The sequence below is a fragment of the Doryrhamphus excisus genome, linkage group LG2, assembly GCF_037039965.1.
Source record: "Doryrhamphus excisus strain RoL-2023G ecotype Guam linkage group LG2, RoL_Dexc_Guam_v1.1, whole genome shotgun sequence".
NCBI classification, from domain to species: Eukaryota; Metazoa; Chordata; class Actinopteri; order Syngnathiformes; family Syngnathidae; genus Doryrhamphus; species Doryrhamphus excisus.
In genome coordinates, this window is record NC_136358.1 from 22,989,062 (window position 1) to 23,011,808 (window position 22,747).

At 40.6% G+C, this 22,747-nt stretch overlaps 1 long non-coding RNA gene across 1 annotated transcript; it reads right to left on the reverse strand.

The window, feature by feature from the left end:
* Nucleotides 1–11,661: 11,661 nt before the first annotated feature.
* LOC131109704 (uncharacterized) lies at nucleotides 11,662–22,736 on the reverse strand. Its single transcript, XR_013625959.1, has 4 exons — nucleotides 22,657–22,736; nucleotides 19,751–19,882; nucleotides 14,477–14,760; nucleotides 11,662–12,545 (listed from the first exon to the last, which is right to left on the reverse strand). It is a non-coding gene; the product is annotated as an uncharacterized LOC131109704 (long non-coding RNA).
* Between the last annotated feature and the right edge of the window lie 11 nt (nucleotides 22,737–22,747).

Genomic DNA, 22,747 nt, shown 5'->3' on the forward strand with positions numbered 1-22,747 from the left:
GCATGCACGGGGAGAACATGCAAACTCCACACAGAGATGGCCGAGGGTGGAATTGAACCCTGGTCTCCTAGCTGTGAGGTCTGCGCGCTAACCACTCGTCTGCCGTGCCGCCCAGTATTGCACATATTGTACCTGAATTTGACTTGAACGAGCGGACTCAGACCACTTGAGTGCGGTGAACTTCAGGTCAAGGCCGGGACCATTAAGAACTTTTGACACCTGTGTGTCAAGACGCAGATGATGGACCTCGCTGTTTATACTTTACATGTTTATTTCCTTTCTCTGTTATAATTACTGCTGGCCGTTTTACAAAAGTCAGCGGATACCAAAACAAACCTTTCTCATTATCTGTATCACCTGAAGTACTTTGTTTACCAATTCTGTGGCTCGTGGGCACGTACTCCCACCTCTCTTTCAACGGCTGCAGTCACCCTTATCATTGTGAATGTTGATTTGAGCTAAACGGCAGCAGTTATGACAGCACTCCTATGCGGAATGACGGCAGCTACTTGTCCCAGAGTCAAGTACAGGAGAGCTTCTATTTTAATTCCTCTTACTAATCTGTAACAACCGGCTTTGTTTGACAGGGACTTGGATTTTGGCAACACGACTAAATCCCGATATACAAAACTACAACAATAACCACAAAAGTGGTCTGACTTTCTAATAATATGAACATCATTTCAGATGTGCATCCAAAATAATAAGCTTTCTTAAAACCTCCCCTGGCTAATGTACTGTATTGTCACTAATGAAAAATAGAATATCATCAAATGCTACGTGACGTGACAAACGTTACAGAACGGTCGCGGAACTTTTTTTTTTTGTCAAAATGAATGAATAAATACATTCATTCATTTTCTACCACTTATCCTCACGAGGGTCGCAGGGGGTGCTGGAGCCTATCCCAGCTGTCTTCGGGCGAGCCAGCCAATCACAGGGCACATATGTGGGAACTGATTATGGGATGCACTCAATTGTAATCTGATGCATGTTCAAATGAAATAAAACCATTACCATTACCATTACCATTACCATTACCATTACCATTACCATTACCATTACCATTACCATTACCATTACCATTACCATTACCATTACCATTACATATAGACAAACAACCATTCACACTCACATTCATACCTATGGACAATTTGGACAATTTTTACAACCAGTAACTGTTACATTTGTTCACTTCCTGCTTTCCTAATATAATGTATGTTTTTTTATTTGATTAATTTATTTTTTTTATTTTATTTTTTTATTATTATTATTTTTTTTTGTCACGTACTGAAGTACGAGGTGATATGACCATCTTAAACTTGTTTCGTAACGTATGCATTTCACAAGACGGACTGAATCATCAACGCCACACAGCTCATGAAAAAAATAACTAAAAAATGAAGTCTTTCGGGTTGCACAGTTGTCGAGTGGTTAGCGCGCAGACCTCACAGTTAGGAGACCCGAGTTCAATCCCACCCATTTCAAAAACCATGCTAGGTTAATTGGCCACTCCAAATTGTCCATAGGTATGAATGTGAGTGTGAATGGTTGTTTGTCTATATGTGCCTTGTGATTGGCTGGCCATCAGTCCAGGGTGTACCCCGCCTCTCGCCCCAAGACAGCTGGGATAGGCTCCAGCACGCGCCGCAACCCTCGTGAGGATAAGTGGTAGAAAATGAATGAATGAATGAAGTCTTTCAGATCAATTACACACGTACACAGTACACATATAGCAGAATCAGCTGCATCCTGTAGCCAAACAAACTTTTGCCTCTCAGGAAACACAAGGACAATCAAACATAGTTTGCTGTCAGTGCTTGGAGGAAAAACATAATCAGTTAAGCATAAAGACAACATTATGTGCCTTTGTATATGCTTGGAATTTTATGGCCTACTTTTGGAGGAAAAAAATTCAGACCCTGCGTTTCAGCATTCTTCTTCTATGTACCTTGAAGCACAATATGATTGTACTGTTTCTTAAACTGGCTCCTATTGTACATCGCTTCCATAATTTTAGTCCACATACGGATGTATTGGACATAGTTTAGGATTGTGACGACATAAAGATGTTGAAGATGTAACATTTCCCTGAGGTTGTACAGCACGGGTCTCAAACTCAATTTACTTGGGGGCCACTGGAGCTAGGGTCTGGGTGAGACTGGGCCTCATCAGGTTTTCCAAAAAAAAACAAAACACATTTATTAAAAACAGAAAAATGAATAAACTTTGCTTTGGTTCCGATTTTCTACAATAAAAGCTCTGATAAAACATTCACTGTTCTCAAATATCTTAATTTTTATTTTTCTACACAAAATAAGATGAAACATAAATAAATAAATCAAGAATAAAGAAAATCAATCATCAGTAATAAATAAATAAATATGATAATAATAATAAAACGGCAAATAATAAAAACTTAAGAAACCACATATAGTTGGTGGGTAGACAAATTATTTTTTTCAGTTTATAATTATTAAAGCATCATTAGAACCCTGTGGACATGACAAAACACGACTATAGTCACATTTATACTCTTTTTATTTACAACATATTGCGCAACTGCAGGGTCTTGAGACACATGCTAACTCGCAAACTACAGAGCTAGCGACCTAAACGGTAGCCTTCAAGTTTTTTCCTTTAAACTTAAATAGCCAAAAACTTACCACTTCCACACGGGCCGTGTGTTTGAGACACCCGTTGTACAGGGTGTCAAAAAAAACAAAAAACAAAACATCATAAAAACTGTATAATTTGAAATGTCTGACGCAAATGGAACGAAATAGGTATTCATTCATTCATTCATTTTCTACCGCTTTTTCCTCACGAGGGTCGCGGGGGGTGCTGGAGCCTATCGCAGCTGTCTTCGGGCGAGAGGCGGGGTACACCCTGGACTGGTGGCCAGCCAATCACAGGGCACATATAGACAAACAACCATTCACACTCACATTCATACCTATGGACAATTTGGAGTGCCAATTAGCCTAGCATGTTTTTGGAATGTGGGAGGAAACCGGAGTACCCGGAGAAAACCCACGCATGCACAGGGAGAACATGCAAACTCCACACAGAGATGGCCGAGGGTGGAATTGAACCCTGGTCTCCTAGCTGTGAGGTCTGCGTGCTAACCACTAGATCGCCGTGCCGCCGAAATAGGTATTATGTTTCCAAATAAAAGCCTTATTGCTCAAAAGAGGTCAGATGTAGGTCAGTTCTTCCACACGACTGTAAAAAAAAATCACATGGTCGAGTCTCAATTATAAGGTTTGTGAGTTCTCTACAGCCGGCATTATTACCCTAACTCCCGTTTTTTGCTATTGGGCTTTTGCAGTTATGTCCCCTTAGCTACACACAATAATTACACAATAACACACAATAATTGTCCAATACCTACACCTATACCGATCACATTGATTAAGTGTAAATGTTTAAATGTCCTATTGGCTATATCAGGGGTCACCAACGGTTTCTACAAAATGAAAATGGCCAAGAGCTACAAATTTCTGTAAGATTTATTTTCCTGGTTTATTTCCAGCCAAACAAAGCAAGTATGCTTGTTTTACTGCAACATGAACAAAATGCTGGGTTGGTATTTCAGAATGCATTTCTTTCTAGTGTTCTCACATTATTAACCGAACCTGAATGGTGTACAAAGAAGGTGTTGGTCTTGCCAGGCTTGCAGGGGCCTCATGTGGTTGTGGGGGCGGGGGCTCTTGGGTCCCTTCAAGCACCAAGCACGTAGGGTGACACCTGGGTCATATGATATGAAGAAGAACCATAGAATTTAGACATAAACATATTTGCACGAGTGGTTAGCACGCAGGGCTCACAGCTAGGAGGCCCAAGTTCAATTCCACGGTACCCGGTTTTCTCCGGTACTCCGTTTTCCTCCCCCATTCCAAAAACATGCTCGGTTAATTGGTGACTCCAAATTGTCCACAGGTATGAATGTGAGTGTGAATGGTTGTTTGTCTATATGTGCCCTGTGATTGGCTGGCCACCAGTCCAGGGTGTACCCCGCCTCTCGCCCGAAGACAGCTGGGATAGGCACTAGCACCCCCCACTTGTGAGGATAAGTGGTAGAAAATGAATGAATATTTGACATACTTTTTCAAAATCACTGGTGAAACCTGGAGGATCAGGCGTCTTCTTTCGGGATAAGTTGTTGTTAGAAATGTCGTCAGAATGTTGTATTCTCGTGTTAAATGATGCCAAAGTTTCAGATAATGACATTTGAACATTTGAAAGTGACCCCGGAAAGAAATTTGGGATGGCTCAAAACACTCGGTTTGAAAAGGCGTGGTAAAACCATTTCTTTGTGATGTCACAGAGGGGAAGACTTCCTTATATGGTTCATAGTTAGAAAGCACTTTGGGCGTGGGACCAATCACAGCGGAGTGGGCGGAATAAACTAAAACTGACCGCTGTGGCGACTCCGAAATCAGGAAAAAGCCAAAAGAAACAAACAAGACTGTTTTGGCAGGAAGCACAAATCGACGGAAATAGAGCTGGAATAGGTGCAGATTCTGAAAAATCTAAAAAGTTTTCTGTGCGGGTTATTGGGTGTAGCTGCTCTATAGGAGTCCACTACTCAATACAAAAATAGTGGAAAAATGAGCATAATAGGTCCCCTTTAATGATCTCATCCAGGGTGGTGGCATCTTCCTCTTGGCTCTCGGTTTTAAGAGGAATGGGTAAGACGAGGGGTGAAATGAACGGGAAGGGCAAATTCCAGGATGCTAAGTAGTCTCCTCCCTTCCTCCAATCATCTTCTCCCCACATTTTACCATGAACAATCACATTACATGAACAATTAACCCTCCCACACTTGTTCCAACAAGCACACATTAGTAGTCTTGATTGGCACATTACTCACAAAAGGTTACAGCAACGGTTTCCTAACTTTTTAGCGAACAATGAAAGGATGCATGTAAGATGTTATATGTATTATACAGTCTAGTATTATTTTGTTTCAATGGGGTGATGGGGGGGACCAGATACTAATGCCGCCTTGAAAATTAAAGTTTTTGCTAGACTTTTCCAAAGAAACACAAAGTATCTCAGCTTTAGTTTCCTGCTGCTAGTTTTCCTCACCTTTCCAGCTTCCCTGTGTATAAAAACAACCTCATGTGTGGCTTTAAAGTACTATTACTATTATGCTTTTTCCACTTTCCTGACCTATGAATGTAGTTAGAATTCTGTATCCGGTGGTTAAACCATGCCAAAGTTTCAGATATTTAGAATTGAGCCTTTTTTTTGTCAAAATGAATGAACAAATACATTTGTTCATTTTCTACCGCTTATCCTCACAAGGGTTGCAGGGGGTGCTGGAGCCTATCCCAGCTGTCTTCGCGTGAGCCAGCCAATCACAGGGCACATATAGACAAACAACTATTCCCTCTCACATTCATACCTATGGACAATTTGGAGTCGCCAATTAACCTAACATGTTAAAATTAGCATGTTGAAAACTGTGAAAATAGTTTTAATGCTAACATGCTAACAATAAGAATTGTAAAACCTAACGTGAAAACGTAACTTTATTCGTTCATTCATTCATTCGTTTTCGGAGTCCATCCCAGCTGTCTTTGGGCGAGAGGCGGGGTACACCCTGGACTGGTGGCCAGCCAATCACAGAGCACATATAGACAAACAACTATTCCCTCTCACATTCATACCTATGGACAATTTGGAGTCGCCAATTAACCTAACATGTTAAAATTAGCATGTTTTACAATGCTAGCATGCTAACACGCGGCATGAAAGCACCGTCTACTTAAGTTTATATCTCTGATAATCCCAAAAATGCTAACAATGCTAACTTTTAACATGCTAACACCAAGTATTGTACCTTGTGAAAATAGTTTTAATGCTAACATGCTAACAATAAGAATCGTAAAACCTAACATGAAAACGTAACTTTATTCATTCAAGCTTTCCAGCTTCCCTGTGTGTAAAAACAACCTCCTGTGTGGCTTTAATGTACTACTACTACTACTACTATTATGCTTTTTCCACTTTCCTGACCTATGAATGTAGTTAGAATTCTGTATTCCTGTGCTAAACCATGCCAAAGTTTCAGATATTTAGAATTGAGCCCTGCAAGAAGTTTGGGATCCGCCTCTCCTACGACGTCTAGGTTTTCTGGAAAAGTCAGCCTTGAAAATGGATTTGAAAGAATGTCGGACATGAAGTTCGTTTCTCCTGCTCCTGCGCCAGCCATAGCGAGCTTTATGGTGTGCAAGGTACAACAGGCGCAATTTTTGGTGTGCATTACCGCCGCCTCTGCCTGTCAAACCGGGCTTTGTTTTGCTCTGATCAGCATGTCAGATGATGAAAAACTGTGGACATTACTGTACGCCTGCTAGCTGGCCTTGAAATCTGATTGGTTACAGAAACAGCCCCACTGCTAATAGCGTTTAAGTGACATGAGCCAGCACTCCTGATTCTGAAGGCCCTGGGCAGATTACGTTGGTAACACATACAATGAAAGAGAGAGTTTTTTGTAACACTGGCTCCCTGTGACATCACAGAGTGTCAGTTTCCTTATATGGGCATGCACTGTCGGACAGATACGTTCTCTGCACTTTCTTTGGGTGTAAGTGATAGCTACATTTGTTTACAAGTCCTAACGACGCATCAGGCACAAGTGGTTATTCCCTACCTGTCAATAGCATTTCACACAGGACTGTTTAGTGAACATGGTCCTGGACTATGCGGCTGGACTTAGCAGACCGCAGACTTGCTGAAGCCCTACACCAGTGGTCTCAAACACGCGGCCCGCGGGCCAAATATGGCCCGCAGGACACTAGTTTGAGGCCCCCGCCTTGATATGAAAGTTTAATGTTAGTGCGGCCCGCGCAAGTTTGATATGGATGCTGTATGGTATCATGTACCCAGAAAAAATTATTACGTTTGATTAATGTTCATGTTAAAGGTTAAATAACTGTTAATAGTTATCCTCCCTATCCGTGTGGAAGTGGTACGTTTTTGGCTATTTAAGTTTAAAGGAAATAACTTGAAGGCTACCATTTAGGTCGCTAGCTCTCTAGTTTGCGAGTTAGCATGTGTCTCAAGACCCTGCAGTTGTGCAATATGTTGTAAATAAAAAGAGTATAAATGTGACTATAGTCGTGTTTTGTCATGTCTACAGGGCTCTAATAATGCTTTGTTCATTTTAATAAAAAAATAATTTGTCTACCCACCAACTATATGTGGTTTCTTGAGTTTTTATTATTTGCCGTTTTATTATTATTTTTATATTTATTTATTACTGATTGATTGATTTTCTTTATTTGATTCTTTATTTATTTTTCATCTTATTTTGTGCAGAAAAATAAAAATTAAGATATTTGAGAACAGTGGAATGTTTTATCAGAGCTTTTATTGTAGAAAATCGGAACCAAAGCACTGAAAAAGTTTGTATATTTTTCTGTTTTTAATAAATGCGTTTGTTTTTTTTTTTGGAAAACCTGATGCGGCCCAGCCTTGCCCAGACCCTAGCTCCAGTGGCCCCCAGGTAAATTGAGTTTGAGACCCCTGCCCTACACCTTTCCAACATCAAAGAGTCAAAATAGCAAGTAGTAAGTAACAGTTTATCAGCGTCTTAACTGTGTTTATTTTGTGTAAGTCATGGAGCAAAAATGCTAGTCAGTGTAGCATTATAGAGTGTGCATACAGGGAGCGCGGTGCAAATTACAAGTTCACAGAGTCTTCAAGAGAGTTTTCAAGAGCCATTTCCCACCACAGTCAGTGGGTCTACCCGAGTTTTTTTAAATGTTGGTAGTCCCCCCCCCAAAAATTACATGTTTACAATACAATGACATATACAAATACATTACATGTTATCGATGTTGTAGAAAGCCTAACCTAAGCCTAACCAAACGCTAAAATGCTAAAGCTATGTATGTACGTACTCTACAGAATGCCAAGGGTACGGAAGAGGAAGTCGACTGCGTTTGTGGTTCAGAAGGGATCGGATGAGGCTGGAGGGCCCCAGCAGAGGCGGCAAACCTGATTTTCAGTTCATAATGTTGCTTGTGGATGCCAGCATGTTGTTCATGTTCTTGTAATCAGTCACAAAAAGTTAAGGCTACATATTGGAACTGCCGCCACTGCTTCTGTGTTTTTATTTTTGAGTTTGGAAATTTTTTGAGTTTTGCAGGTATTCATTTCAATGTTGCTATTTGGAATCAGTGCACCCAGGAAGGAAGGAACAATGTAATACTGTAAGTATTACATGTTATGGTTACCGCATGCTTATAAAACCATCAAACCGTGTTGGAGGCTTTTGGAGGTGTTTTAATAACGGTCTTTGTCGGCGGCATACGTATGTGTGTCCCATAATAAGCTAAATCAGACAAGGCCATTAAGTTTGTTCAATAAAAGAACGACATGTAAACATGTGATAGGTAACAATAACAATGGTAGTAGTAATAACAATAATAAAACACCAGTATTTATGCTATATTTTCCAAGTATGTACTTCCATAGTTGTGACTATTTCCTGTAGTGGCTTTACGAGTTACTTTCCATTATCCACAGGTCTGTAAACACAACCGAGGAGAACTAATTAATCTTTGCTCATTACTCTGTGAAATATTCAGTGGCTCAAAGCTGTGTTGATGTTCTTGTTGTCATACATGGAATTCCTAACATTGTCAACTTGTGAGGTTATCATACCCGACTGGTCGCTTCAATGAGGTGACTGGTGCAGGAAGTTGTTGTTGTTCTGTCTGCATCACATGAAAAAATAAGTGAGTGAGATGATTATTTTGTGCATTAAGAGTGTTTCGTTGATATTGATGTTCCAATTGATGCACAAGTGGTGCAGATGAAAACCTGGCACTGTGGGAGGCGATTCACGCTAAAATGAGGCTTTACGGTTAAGAAGGGAGTGGTAGGTCTTTTAGAATTGGGACGCCATGGAAAGATTCCGGTCAGCTCATCATTTAGTCATGTGGATAAGCTCTTTTAGCAATATACAGTATGTGTGTGTGTGTGTCCAGATGGGCGTGGGTTTATCAAAAGCAAAGATTTTGTCCAAAGGGGTGTGTGGTCTTGTTGAGTCACACAACACACACAAGTGACGAACACTTCAGACTAACCAAGCAGGATCAAAAGGTTAATTAAGATGAAGTGTTTGTTTTTCAGTGTGCAGGAGTAGAGGCGACATGACTTCAGGTCAAATGTCTGAAGGGGTTCTGGAAAAAATTTAGGAGAACCACTGAGCTCCAGGTTTTAGGGTCAGAAAATACTTCCCACCTGCAGACTTGGAGAAAGCAACACATGCTTTTATTACAAACTCCACACAGACCGTGTGGCCTATGCCTATAACTTTTATTTTATTTTATTTTATTTTATTTTATTTTATTTTATTTTATTTTATTTTATTTTATTTTATTTTATTTTATTTTATTTTATTTTATTTTATTTTATTTTATTTTATTTTATTTTAGGGTTAGGGTTAGGGTTAGGGTTAGGGTTAGGGTTAGGGTTAGGGTTAGGGTTAGGGTTAGGGTTAGGGTTAGGGTTAGGGTTAGGGTTAGGGTTAGGGTTAAGCATGGGTTTTCTCTGGGTACTCCGGTTTCCTCCCACATTCCAAAAACATGCTAGGTTAATTGGCCACTCCAAATTGTCCATAGGTATGAATGTGAGTGTGAATGGTTGTTTGTCTATATGTGCCCTGTGATTGGCGGGCCACCAGTCCAGGGTGTACGGGTCGCCCGAAGACAGCTGGGATAGGCTCCAGCACCCTCCGCGAACCTTGTGAGGAAAAGCAGTATTTTTATTTTTTAATTTAATTTAATTTAATTTAATTTAATTTAATTTAATTTAATTTAATTTAATTTAATTTAATTTAATTTAATTTAATTTAATTTAATTTAATCCTCCTCTGTATGGATAGAAAATGGTGTTATTCCAAAATATGATATACGCACACATATTTAACATATCCAACATTTAAAAACCAACACAAACTAAGGTCGAATTCTTGTTCATTTTGGAGTGTAGCTGTCACAATCCGCACCGTTGCTTGTGTGACAGTTTTTGTTTTCACTTTGTCAGCCTTAGTTCCTACTCTCATGCTCTTATTTTGTATTATTTCCTGTGTTGGTCTGTCCTGTGTTCCGTCACATTTACTTTCTCTACGCGCACCTGTATGTAATTTGAGTGTTGTATTTAGTTCAGCCAGGTGCGTCTGCCTTTTGTTGGTGCATTGTTCATTTCCACGTGTTGTATGCCAGTACTGCATTCGCTTTCGGGGAATAAAGCTAAGCTTTTACCTGTACCTTCTCTTCATCTCTGCAGCAACACTGACATGCCTCACCGTGACAGTAGCCAAGATTTTTTGGAAAAACATGGCCTCTAAAGTCACAAGAAATTGGCACTTTGAGCTACTGTTGTGCATGGTGTCGCCAATTTGCTGAGACTTTGCACATAGCTTTGCTTCTTCTTTGGCTTTTTGCTGCTTCTTGGCTCCACTCAAACACATAGCAGCCCCTCAAGGAGGACGTTCCATGGAGCAGAGTGCACTAATGCTGCTGAATTGAATGAAAAACAGTGAAAACCAGGACATTATAATCACTTTCTCAATAAAAGGATGCACGTGTAAAAAATTGAAACACTGCATTTGTTATCTTCAACAGAACTTTTCCAGAAAGACCATCGTTCCTACTGATATTCTTGACGATGTTCCTTTTGATGATTTTGTAGGTTTGTGAGAGCTACAAGCTGTTACCTGCCATAGTTCCCATTGCACACACGTTTTATCAGGTGTTTTTTAAATCTTTTATTTTCAGTGCTTTTCCTTCAGAACTGGATTGTGTAAAGCCCGCTGGAAGGTCGGGAGAGCCGAATAAGTGCAATCTTTGAGTTTCTTTCATCTTACATACACCACTATGTCCATTCTAGCGAGCTTGTGTGTGGACAGTTTGGAATTACACTGTCCTGGCCCAATTACCTTCCTGCCGGGACGGCCATCAGCTACAACAATGCAATCATACAACCACACAAATGTAGTGAACAGATGCTTTGATAGTGAAAATGCTTTCAGCTATTGTGCACCGTGATGAATGTTGTGCTTTTCTTTCTGATCCAAAACCTTGAAAATAATTTCTGCACGCAACAGTGGAGCACATGCTTACTTTGCTGTTGTTTGTATTGTACTGGAAGAAATGCGACCTATTGTCAGGTGTGCTATGGGGAATTGTCAAAATGTACTTATTTAGTGCCAACATATAATTCATCTGCTGGGCCGCTGGTGTCTGTTGGTCAGGGCTGACACAGGGACTGCCTCTTTTGGGTTTATTTTCCAGCACTGACGGCAAATACGTACAAATCCATGGCTGGACCTTATGGAAACGTATCTTTCTGTTGTAGCTTGGATTAGCAAATTCTTTGACAATAATGAGAGGTACACTTGAATAAAAATTGCATGCAAATCCATACTACCCAAACATATGGCTTCTAGAGAAAATGTCTGACTATTCATGCTAAAATGTTCATATCAGAAAGCACATATGGGGGGGCAGACTCGCATGCCCAGACACCCAAAGGCTATTTGGATCAGGTGGCTTCACCCCCTCGTGACAGCTCTCTGTGTTTTCCTCTTTTTCCTCTGTTTCCTGTATCGATGCTCTTATTTTGTCTCCACTTCCTTTGCTGTTCCCTGGACCTTCATGGAAACGTATGTATCTTTCTGGTGTAGCTTGGATTAGTATTCACTAAAAAACGAGTTATTTGACAATAATGAGAGGTACACTTTAATAAAAATTGCATGCAAATCCATACTACCTAAACATATGGCTTCTAGAGAAAATGTCTGACTATTCATGCTAAAATGTTCATATCAGAAAGCACATATGTGGGGGCAGACTCGCATGCCCAGACACCCTAAAGCTATTCGGATCAGGTGGCTTCACCCCCTTGTTGTCTCCACTTCCTTTGCTGTTCCCTTTCTAGTTTAGTTCCCCGTTGGATACTCTTATTTTCTCATTCACTTCCTGTCCTGTTTGCTTGTTTTCTGTTAGACTGCTACCCTTATTAAAATTATACTTTTACCTGCACAACGTTCCTGTGTCTGCATCCTTGGGTCACGACCATGCCTGCCTGTGACAGTACATGACTTTTACACAAATAACTCATCATATTAATTATATATTATATTCATTATAATCATTATAGAGCATCATATGAGGCAGACAAGACACATTCGCCACCCGTGTATGATAATAAGTACGAAAACATGGTGCTTATTCCCATTTGCTGCCTTCATTACGGATTCAGGAATCTTGGAGGATACTTTGCTTTGCCTCATCCACCTAATAAATGAATTAATTTCCAATTATAGTCTAAAGTAGAAGCATAATACCTTGTACTTGAGTACTAAGACCGTTGTGAGCAGGGCTGACCTCCTCCAGGGCAGGCAGACAGCTGGCTTCGCCATGGAGCATCACTGATGGCCTCCATGCCATCCTCCTCCTTATTTGGCATCCTGCAGCTCAGCTGCTGGGTCATGATATCACGTGCCCTCCAGATAGATTCTGTATAGGACAGCGCATGCCGTTATGACCTACTGTGATATAATGTATCACACTATATTTACTACTAAGAATATTAACATTACAACATTAACATTAGTATAGGAAACATATAGTTTTATTTTATCAATAATCAAGCAATTAAAAATGAATTAATGGATACTCATTTGTAAAAATATTAGTGTTTTAAAAAATGTGTAAATTAAAAGTGTACTAGAAAATTAATAGTGACAATTGGGAAGTAGTAAGATTCAAGTTTGATTATTTAATTTGATGTATTTTTAAGAATAGTTTTCTTTTTCTCCCTCACACACTTTTATTTTGTCATCTCACTGAAACAATCCCATAACATTGATGTTTTTCTCTCCATGTTAGCTTATGATGGCTTATGTAATGTTTAGTTGGGGTGGTTTCTTTCTTTCTTTTTGTACTAGACTATGTACGCTAGGATGACTAATAATGAACTGGTTGCTCTTGGCACATGGTTGGGTGCCTCGGGCTGGGTGAGGGTGGTCGCCTATGGGGGTTTTCTGTGTGGATAAGGAATAATATATGTTTTTGTTGGGATGAGGTTGGAATCTGGGTGGTTTGGGGGGTGGGACTGAATAATTTTTGACTTCTTCCCATTCCCTTTCAAAAATGTGTACGTGTATATACATGTATTTTTATTTGTATTGATTATGGTGGGGTTTGGGTGTTTTTTTATGTTAGAAATAAACTAAATGTGGGCGGCACGGCGGTCGAGTGGTTTGCGCGCAGACCTCACAGCTAGGAGGACCAGGTTTCGATTCCACCCTCGGCCATCTCTGTGTGGAGTTTGCATGTTCTCCCCGTGCATGCGTGGGTTTTCTCCGGGTACTCCGGTTTCCTCCCACATTCCAAAAACATGCTAGGTTAATTGGCCACTCCAAATTGTCCATAGGTATGAATGTGAGTGTGAATGGTTGTTTGTCTATATGTGCCCTGTGATTGGCTGGCCACCAGTCCAGGGTGTACCCCGCCTCTTGCCCGAAGACAGCTGGGATAGGCTCCAGCACCCCCGCTACCCTCGTGAGGAAAAGCGGTAGAAAGTGAATGAATGAATGAATAAACTAAATGTGAAAGAAATCTAAGAATCCAGTTCAGTTCTATTATGTAAATAACATTTGTCAGTATATCATTTTATTATGTAACTCTAACAATTGTCAGTATATCATTTTATTATGTAGCTAACAATTGTACTCAGAATCCAGTATGTTATTGTATTATCAGGGCTCTACATTAAAAACAAAAATGACTTGCCCATGGTGAATCCTTTACGGTGAGAACTACTTGCCCGAACCTGTGCTGTGACATGCCGCCGAGCAATGCCGTGCGTACATTACATGAGGAATTTAGCAAAAAAGCTAACATGCCGTGAGCACTTTAGCATCTGGTGAGATGGCACTATGTACCAAAAGTGTCAAGGCGGTCCTAAAATATCCCTGCATCATGCTATGTCTGTATTGTTTATTGTTTACATGTCTATATCGTTAATAGCATCGCCATGGTTACACAAACCTTTCCATAAAATAAATACTGCTGTAGTCCCTAACGTCATAAAAGTGTCAATCAAGTGCTTCTATTTAACGGTCCTAAAATCCAAATCCCCAAATAATAGTAAAAATATAATTTCTGGCTGCATAAAGTTTGCAAAAAGTCACTTTCATCTGAGTACACGGATATGCTCCTTGAAAAAACTGATTTAGCAGGTAATATGTACTATTATAAAAATAAACACAGCGAAGGCCATTTTCACACCTCTAATGGTGAACATGACCACAGCGCCATCACTGGTGTTGCTAATGATCATTTAATTCATCTAATAATGCATCAGCAGTTCCCTAAAAGCCATTCAGTGATGGTCCAGTCTGACCCCACAGAAATACGGGGGCACATAAAAAGTGGACCGATACCTGCCAGCTGTAGATGTAATCTCATGCCAACAAGCTTCTCCATTCTCCACAGAGGAAAACTGGAGCTTTCTCAGAGGGGACCATCATTGGCAGAAGATGGAGGCCACCTTCGAAGCAGCAGAACATTGCTGTATGCTTTCCCAAAAGAATTGCCAGAGGAACCTCTTATAGACGGGTGTGTGCCTTTCCCAATCATCACCGATCAGTTTCACTGACCACAGATGGCCTGCAATGAAGGCGTAGAAACATCTCAAAGATGATGATCATCACCATTGTTGTCGTTTCTGTGGGAGAACATAGGGAGAACATAACAGTGTCACTTTGTACAATACAACCCCAGAAGATGGAAGTCATTTCATTCATTCATTCATTTTTAACCGCTTATCCTCACAAGGGTCGCGGGTCTATCCCAGCTGTCTTTGGGCGAGAGGCGGGGTACACCCTGGACTGGTGGCCAGCCAATCACAGGGCACATATAGACAAACAACCATTCACACTCACATTCATACCTATGGACAATTTGGAGTGGCCAATTAACCTAGCATGTTTTTGGAATGTGGGAGGAAACTGGAATACCCGGAGAAAACCCACGCATGCACGGGGAGAACATGCAAACTCCACACAGAGATAGCCGAGGGTGGAATTGAACCCTGGTCTCCTAGCTATGAGGTCTGCGCGCTAACCACTCGTCCGCCGTGCAGCCCGTCGTTGTCAATGAATGATGATGTAATTTTCAAAGACAACCAATTGGTCAGTGGGCGGGACTTTTATCAACTCTTCGCTTGTATCTCAAAACCAAACCTACTCATGAGCAAGTTAGCTCCAGCAGACGTGTTCCCGTAGTATCCAGCTAAAAGGTGAACCAGCGTCATAGTACAGAATATCCGGACTTAATCCTCAAACTCATCCAGAATAAGGAAAAATCCTGTAATCCTGTCATTTGTAGTGAAGGCACCAATTTGGTGGACTGGCCCTTTTACTATTAGTTGCAATATAGAAGTCATTCATTTTTCAATATGTAATCTCCTAATTTTACACACACACACACACAAAGGCTTGGCTTTTCCGTCTAATCTTTATTGAAGCTCCTGTTCCTGACAAATATGTGCTCAGAACAGTGATGAGATTTAGTTATGTTAGCTGAAGGCCTTTTCTTAATTAAAAGGTTTGTATTTCATGTGTTGTTCCAGCGACAGCCATGATAACGGCTATCTGTGACAGCCAGATAAAAGAGGCTAATGAATTTTTAGTCATGCATACACAGCGTGTGACAGGTGAGGAGAAAAAGTAAATACACATAGTGTAGTGGACAAGCATTTTTATGGTCGGAGGGGGGAAAAAAACATGTAGTATAAAGTTATAAATTAATTTGTATTTGACAGAGGAAACATAAGTACATGATCCCCTACCAAGCAGAAAGCATTCTGATTACAACAAGCCAGGTATGTGTCCATGAAACCCACAAAGGAAAGCATGTGGGGGCCACTTTTTACTATATTTTACTTTATATAAATTATATGATTTGAAAAGCTCCAGCTCCACCAATCTACTAGCACCGGGTTGCACAATTTGATCTCCTGTTATGCAGCCTCAGATATGCTGATAACATACCCCCCCCCCCGCCCCCTCGATAATACATGACCGTGGCTCTCATTGTTACTGATGATTTACTTTCCCTCGTCTACAGTCACCACCATCGGTCTTCCAAGCCACTGTCGCACTCTACACTACTACTATACTTAGCATAAATGACAAACATAAAATATGTGACGGTAACGTACATTCAACATATTTCACTGGCAACACAATCACAAAGAAAAATGAGCCCACTTAAACCTTAACATTGGTTCGTAGCTTGACAATATAACAAAGTAGTAAATAAAGGAATTGTGTACTCCACTGGGATGTACGACGGACAAGTGGTTAGCACGCAGACCTTACAGCTAGGATACCAGAGTTCAATCCCACCCTCGGCCATCTCTGTGTGGAGTTTGCATGTTCTCCCTGTGCATGCGTGGGTTTTCTCTGGGTACTCCGGTTTCCTCCCACATTCCAAAAACATGCTAGGTTAATTGGCCACTCCAAATTGTCCATAGGTATGAATGTGAGTGTGAATGGTTGTTTGTCTATATGTGCCCTGTGATTGGCTGGCTGGCCACCAGTCCAGGGTGTACCCCGCCTCTCGCACGAAGACAGCTGGGATAGGCTCCAGCACCCCCTGCCACCCTCGTGGAAAATGAATGAATGAATGAATAAAGTTACATTTTCATGTTAGGTTTTATGATGCTTATTGTTAGCATGTTAGCATTAAAAGTATTTTCGCAAGGTACAATACTAGGTGTTAGCATATTAGCATATTAAAAGTTAGCATTGTTAGCATTTTGGGGATTTTTAAAAATATAAACTTAAGTAGCGTATTAGCATGCTAGCATTGTAAAAAACATGGTATTATGTTGCTTTGCCTCACACTTGTTCCTATGTGTACCACTGTGTACCACTACTTCCATTGCTAGTAGCTTCTATGCTAAGTCTTGATTCTAGCTTTTGTCTTTTTTCTCCCATCATTAAGGGTAGATTTTGGTTACCATCTTTTTACTGTTGTTTCCGTGACTGTCTTGTGCTCCGTCTTGTCTTGTTTCAAGCAGAACATTTTGTAATATCAACTTATTCTAATATCACGTGATTTACGCTGCGTGTGCGAGTGATTGTGTCCAAGTGTCCATGAATGCAGCGGCAAATTGTACCCGAGGAGTTACGTGATACACCTGAATGCACCAAAGCTTGCTCAGCACTGATGGCAGTGTGCTAGTTTTCATCCTGCTTGTTGAGTATGAAGTGTCCATTATCTGACTGGAATCTTCCCATGGTGTCCCAACTCTAAGAGAACAACTACCGTAATTTCTGGACTTTTGAGCGCACCTGATTATAAGCCTCACCCACTACATTTTTAGAGGAAAACCGATTTTGTACATACACAAGCCGCACCTGTATATAAGCCGCATGTGCCCACATGTACAGTGAAGAAAATAAGTATTTGAACACCCTGCTATTTTGCTATTTCTCCCACTTAGAAATCATGGAGGGGTCTGAAATTTTCATCGTAGGTGCATGTCCACTGTGAGAGAGATAAACTAAAAAGAAAAATCCAGAAATCACAATGCATGATTTTTTAACAATTTATTTGTGTGATACAGCTGCTAATAAGTATTTGAACACCTGAGAAAATGAATGTTAATATTTGGTACAGTAGCCTTTGTTTGCTATTACAGAGGTCAAACGTTTCCTGTAGTTTTTCACCAGGTTTGCACACACTGCAGGAGGGATCTTGGCCCACTCCTCCACACAGATCTTCTCTAGATCAGTCAGGTTTCTGGGCTGTCGCTGAGAAACACAGAGTTTGAGCTCCCTCCAAAGATTTTCGATTGGGTTCAGGTCTGGAGACTGGCTGGGCCATGCTAGAACCTTGATATGCTTCTTACGGAGCCACTCCTTGGTTTTCCTGGCTGTGTGCTTCAGGTCGTTGTCGTGTTGGAAGACCCAGCCACGACCCATCTTCAATGCTCTGACAGAGGGAAGGAGGTTGTTCCCCAAAATCTCACAATACATGGCCCCAGTCATCCTCTCTTTAATGCAGTGCACTCGTCCTGTCCCATGTGCAGAAAAACACCCCCAAAGCATGATGCTACCACCCCCATGCTTCACAGTAGGGATGGTGTTCTTCGGATTGTACTCTTCATTCTTCTTCCTCCAAACACGCTTATTGGAATTATGACCAAAAAGTTCTATTTTGGTCTCATCTGACCATAAAACTTTCTCCCATGACTCCTCTGTATCATCCAAATGGTCATATGCAAACTTAAGACGGGCCTTGACATGTGCTGGTTTAAGCAGGGGAACCTTTCGTGCCATGCATGATTTCACATCATGACGTCTTAGTGTATTACCTACAGTAACCTTGGAAACGGTGGTCCCAGCTCTTTTCAGGTCATTGACCAAGTCCTGTCGTGTAGTTCTGGGCTGATTCCTCACCTTTCTTAGAATCATTGAGACCCCACGAGGTGATATCTTGCATGGGGCTCCACTCCGATTGAGATTGACCGTCATGTTTAGCTTCTTCCATTTTCTAATGATAGCTCCAACAGTGGACCTTTTTTCACCAAGCTGCTTGGTAATTGCTCCGTAGCCCTTTCCAGCCTTGTGGAGGTGTACAATTTTGTCTCTGGTGTCTTTGGACAGCTCTTTGGTCTTCGCCATGTTACAAGTTAAAGTCTTACTGATTGTATGGGGTGGACAGGTGTCTTTATGCAGCTAACGACCTCAAACAGGTGCATCTGATTCAGGATGATACATGGAGTGCAGGTGGACTTCTAATGGGCAGACTAACAGGTCTTTCAGGGTCAGAATTCTAGATGATACACAGGTGTTCAAATACTTATTTGCAGCTGTATCACACAAATAAATTGTTAAAAAATCATGCATTGTGATTTCTGGATTTTTCTTTTTAGTTTATCTCTCTCACAGTGGACATGCACCTACGATGAAAATTTCAGACCCCTCCATGATTTCTAAGTGGGAGAAATAGCAAAATAGCAGGGTGTTCAAATACTTATTTTCTTCACTGTACATGTAACATGTAAACATATTTACAAAGAAAGACGGTACACAGAGAGAGTTTTCAAAGTTTTAATAATATAACTTAACAATAATAATAATATAACTTTCTTCACAAACGGTGCCTGTGACGCGGCAGTAAAACGGTAGCAACATGGTAACAACACGCAAGCAACACAATAGCAACAACGTTTCCAGCGTCTCACCATCGATTCGTTTATGCCAAGTTTACGTGCAGCAGCTCTGTTTCCTTCTTTATCGGACAGCTCGATTGCTTTTAACTTGAAAGCTGCGTCATATGCCTTTCTTTTTGCATTTTCCATGATGAAGGTATGTTCACGCTAATTTCATTTATGCACAAGACAAGAAGTTGCAGTCTTCCTCGACGCATATATTCCACTGGTCTTAATCTTACCTTTTCTACTTGAGCGCCCCTGGCGGTCGTTAGAAAAAATACATAAATAGGCCGCATCACTGAATAAGCCGCAGGGTTGAAAGTTTGGGAAAAAAGTAGCGGCTTATAGTCCGGAATTTACAGTATCCCTTTGGGCTGAATCTCCACCCACAGTGCCAGGTTTTCACCGCTGGGGCCGTTCGGGGATGAATTGCAACACTAATATAAATAAAATCGTCTTAATGCACAAAGCCATCATTCAGACTTACTTATTTGTTGATATGATGCACACAGAGCAAGGAACTACTTGACGCTCTGTCACCTTCCTGCTGCACCGTGACGCATTCAGGTGCCCTCGTAATTGTGAGTCAGCTGGGATAGCCTCCATCACGCCTGCGACCCTAGTGAGAATAAGCGGTAGAAAATGAATGAATGAATGTTTCTACAAAGACAAACAAAGACAAAGAACTCGAAGTTGGTGAGCAATCCAGAACGGAATGTGTTCTAATTTAGAGGCTCCACAGTGTTTTTACTTGAACAGAGGACGGTATTGCATGTTGTCATTCCCGCACTTACCTTAAAGAGATTGATCCTGTGCTATGCCTAAGATGAAAAGCAAGCTCTCTATTGTACTTATTAGTGTGAGTGTTGCAAATACTGGGTGAGGGTTCAGAGTGTATAGGGGAGAGTGGGTGGTGGGCTCTTTTTCATGATAGTAATGGCTTCCCTTTCCTGACACCAAAGCGCTTTACACTAAAAGCCATGATTCATTCACCCCACGGCTGTAAACTGGGGGTGCTGATAGACATTTGTGGCTAAGGCTGTCCTCGAGTTTGCTGACAGCAACATAGCTGCCAGTTAGCGCCAACGGGCCTAACATTGATGTGTACAGTCCTCCCTTGCAATACCGCGGTTCCATTGTCACGCCCTTGTGTTATGGCGTTTTTATCATCAATGAGGTCTATTATTAGTCAAAACCAGTGCTGTGCATGAACGAATCATTTTTCTAAGAATTTTGAACGTATTGTAAATAAAGGACTTGAACGTGAACTCGCTTGGATTATGTCAGAATCAGCACCACTGTTTAGGTTCACTTATTACCTGACTGGGGAAACTTTTATTCATCACTTATTTGTCTCAGCTGACCTCTTTTTTACCATCTACAGATCCTGGATGACAGTTGAACCTTGGTTAGTGTCATTTAGAAACATACTCTAACCAAATCAATTTTCCCCATAAGAAATAATGTAAATTGCAAATATGTTAACACAAAACAAGGTTTTATTTCAAATATTTGAAATAGATTGTTTTATTTTTCCTCTGGACCACGTACTCTAACCAAATCAATTTTACCCATAAGAAATAATGTTCATCTGTTCTATGAATGTTGAATGTATTTGTAAATAAAGGACTTGAACGTGAACTCCCTTGGATTATGTCAGAATCAGCACCACTGTTTAGGTTCACTTATTACCTGACTGTGGAAACTTTTATTCATCGCTTATTTGTCGCTTTCTCAGCTGACCTCTTTTTACCATCTACAGATCCTGGATGACAGTCAAACCTTGGTTAGTGTCATTTAGAAACGTACTCTAACCAAATCAATTTTACCCATGAGAAATAATGTAAACTGCAAATATGTTAACACAAAACAAGGTTTTATTTCAAATGGATTGTTTTAGTTTTCCTCCGAACCACGTACTCTAACCAAATCAATTTTACCCATAAGAAATAATATTCATCTGTTCTAAGAATGTTGAACATATTTGTAAATAAAGGACTTGAACATGAACTCGCTTGGATTATGTCAGAATCAGCACCACTGTTTAGGTTCACTTATGACCTGACCGTGGAGACTTTTATTCATGATGTCGCTTTCTCAGCTGATTACTTTTTAACCATCTCCAGATCCTGAATGACAGTCAAACCTTGGTTAGTGTCATTTAGAAACCTACTTTAGCCAAATCAATTTTACCCATAAGAAATAATGTAAAGTGCAAATATGTTAACACAAAACAAGGTTTTATTTCAAATGGATTGTTTTATTTTTCCTCCAGGCCAGTACTCTAACCAAATCAATTTTACCCATAAGAAATAATGTTCATCTGTTCTAAGTATGTTGAACGTATTTGTAAATAAAGGACTTGAACACGAACTCGCTTGGATGATGTGAGAATCAGCACCACTGTTTAGGTTCACTTATCATCTGACCGTGGAGACTTTTATTCATGGTGTCGCTTTCTCAGCTGACCTCTTTTTACCATCTACAGATCCTGAATGACAGTCAAACCTTGGTTAGTGTCATTTAGAAACATACTCTAACCAAATCAAATTTGCCCATAAGAAATAATGTAAATTGCAAATATGTAGTAATATATATACAGCAGGACATTTTTCCCGGCGAGAGCTCGCTGCCGGATAGTTCACTTTCATGTTCACAAAAACATTCCTGTGTGAAATGCCGTGTGACAAATGAATTCATCTCTTGCTAGGAATCACCAACTACTATAACTTCTGCCTGAGCTTGCCTTGTAAACAGAGAAGCAGAGCTTGGGAGGAGGGCAGAGAGCATATGGCGCCTACAGCCACGCCCATAAAAAAGCCCGTGCATCTGTGACATCACAAAAGAACAATTTCGCAAAGCCCTCTGAAACCGAGCTTTCAGATTCATCCCAAACTTCTTTCAGGGCTCACTTCCAAATACGGAAATCTCGTTATTTGAAATGTTGGCATGGTTTAACACCAGAATACAACATTCTAACTACATTTATAGGCCCCCTTTAAGATTTTTTGACTGCCCCCCAGCATGTGCGTGCCTAGAACCGGCCCTGGTAGACAGGTAAGACTGCAGCAGGATGACTTCATAGGGCCCAGTCACAGCACCATAGTGCCATGACGCAGATGAAAATGGATGCCTGCTGATGCAGGTGTCTAATGCTTAAATAGCGATTTGGGTATCAAAATTAAACACTTCTGGCTCTATTTCATCAATTAATTCACAAGATAGAGTTAGAAAAATATCCCTATTGGGGGGTTAGCCTGTAAATTGCTTGTTTTTTTGGTATTTGTCACAATAGTAAATTCTAATTCGAAGTAAAATCCCATCAGTACGCACAAAAAGTGTTAAGTTGAGTGATTTTCATATAAGGAATACTTTTGTTACAAGTAACATTACCTTATTCACGTGTAATCACCCCATTCCTCCTCCTTTGGTTCGTCCATAAACGCCGTAAAATGGCGACAGTGTGATTCCCGGGAGAGGAAAG